Genomic DNA, 2,239 nt, shown 5'->3' with positions numbered 1-2,239 from the left:
GGCCACACTGGGTTTGGAAGCCACAGCTGGAGAGGGTCAATGGATATGGAGGGAGGATGTATTTCTGCAAGTCTAAGTGTCTGAATCTATGCTCTTCCAGTCCTTTTTGGCTATGCACTCAGATCCGTCTGGCTAGAAGGGAAAGTCATGGATGATGTACTACTAATGACGACAAGGGACTACTCTTTTTTTTAAATTTTTTATCGTTATGTTAATCACCATATATTACATCATTAGTTTTTTTTTTTGCATTTATTTAACATTTATTGAGCGTGCTAGGTGCTGGGAATGTGTTGATAGCAAAACACAGGAATAGTGAGTTTTTGCCCTCAGACAGCTTGTACCCTAACAGAATGATGTAAGATACAGTGGGTTACACTGGGAAGTGATGGGAAGGAAAAGTACTCTGATGAAATGAGTAGTAGAACCGGTATAGTGAGAACTGCAGGAGGAACAGGCAGAGAAAGGTAAAAGAGCAGTTAAGGCTTCACAGCAAGATGTGCAAAGGCCCTGGGGAGCCTTTACTTCCAGGAGCACCCTGTGTGTTACTGGAATCCATGTAGATCACTGGAGTGGGGGAAGGGGGGGCGGAATGCACCAGCATGAAGCTACCAGAGGATTTTTAGTGCAGAGGGTGGGAGAGATGGGAGGTGTGATCCAATTTACTCAAGTAGAATCTGAGAAACATTTTATTGGAGAGAAGTGAGATGATAATAAGAGGGAGGCAGGATCAAATGAAATGTCAATCAGCAAGAACAGGTAAGAGTTGATGAGGATTGAAGCTTGAAGTCCAGAGAGACAGGAGAGGCCTAGTTCTAAAGATGTGTGGCTTCCACAGGTCAGGTCTTCAGTTTGTAGCCTGCTTGCAACTGAGCCTCATTCCTGATTTAGGAAATGGTAATCCTTAGAAGACACAGAAGATACTGAAGTACAACTTGACATCATGTCTCTATCTCCTTGAAGAGAGCGCATGGTTTGGTTTAAGTCCTTAAGTACCCCAATCTCGTCATTCAGTTGCTTCTGCCTTTCTTCACATTGATGGATTTTCTTCTGTATTCCTGCTTGAAAATTTACAAATGTGTCTTCAAACAATTTACAGTCAAAAAGCAAAGTCTCGATTTCTTCATGGTCTGAATCAGAAGCAGTGTCACCCATGAGTCTTTCTTGAATCAAATGAAGTTTGTCTAATATTTCTTCAAATAAATCATTAAGAAGCCCTGCTCCCTTACATTTCTTAAGCAAACCAGTCTTCACAGCTGTGTGTCTGCCTTCCTCTTCCTTTATGAATCTATCTAATGTCAACGTTTCAGGTGGATGAATGTCTTTTGAGAGACATTTCTTCCTTCCTCTTTTTCTTTTCAGTCCACGTCCTTGTTTGGCCCTCTGATTGTAGTGAGGATGGAAGGTACCAGACGTTCCTGGGAGTGGATCATTATGAGCGTCATTCAATGGAGCATGTTGTTTGCAAAACACTTTATAAATTCCTCGAGATCCATCAATTTGTAGAACTGCGTGGTCATTCTTGGCACAGAAGTGGTAAGTCTTGCTACAGGCTTTTAAATCACATCCCACGGTGGCTCCTTTTTTACTACAAAATGAACATTTCAACATCCGTCCTCTGTGGATTTCTTTCTTTACTGATTCCACATCAAAATTTCTGTCTTGATTATGTGGATCATGATCCTCAGATTCCACAAGTGCTGAAGAATACAGCAAACAATTTTCATGAGCAGCTATATTCTCTGATTTTGCAAAGTATAGGACACTATACTCGATGTCTTTGGGGCAGAGTGCACATGTCCTTTTTTCCATCTTTTCTGCAACCTGAAAGACACTGGTGGGGTGGAGGAGCTGGTCCTGGGCGTCCTGGGTCTTGGACCGGTTGGCTCCCTGGACTGACTTGGCTATGGAAGACGACACTTGGTCCATGGCTGCAACCTCAGCGGTGCTCGGTGGCTGCGCCTACATCATTAGTTTTTGACGACAAGGGACTATTCTAAGAAATTGATCGTCTCAGCTCTCAGAGCAGTGGAGCCCCTAGACCAGTTCTTCAGGCTTGACTGAACTCTTTTTTTTTTTTTACCCTGATACTCATTCAGATATTATCAAGGTCTCTCTGTGCCATACATTTAAAAAGGTTAGGACTCACTGGCTGAGAAAACCACCCCCACCCTCTCCTTGTTCTTTCTAAATATTGTCAATTAAAATTTTTATATCAAAGTATTGTACACATATAGAG

At 42.3% G+C, this 2,239-nt stretch overlaps 1 pseudogene; it reads right to left on the bottom strand.

Annotated features, from left to right (window-relative positions):
* Nucleotides 1-237: 237 nt before the first annotated feature.
* LOC112836278 (PHD finger protein 11 pseudogene) lies at nt 238-1,935 on the bottom strand (annotated as a pseudogene).
* Nucleotides 1,936-2,239: the final 304 nt, after the last annotated feature.

The sequence above is a fragment of the Callorhinus ursinus genome, unplaced genomic scaffold, assembly GCF_003265705.2.
Source record: "Callorhinus ursinus isolate GAN/ISIS: 27379988/994484 unplaced genomic scaffold, GSC_fseal_2.0 scaffold39, whole genome shotgun sequence".
In the NCBI taxonomy this organism is placed as follows: Eukaryota; Metazoa; Chordata; class Mammalia; order Carnivora; family Otariidae; genus Callorhinus; species Callorhinus ursinus.
Note: the sequence above shows the minus strand (reverse complement) of the source record. Positions and strands in the feature narration are given on the sequence as shown.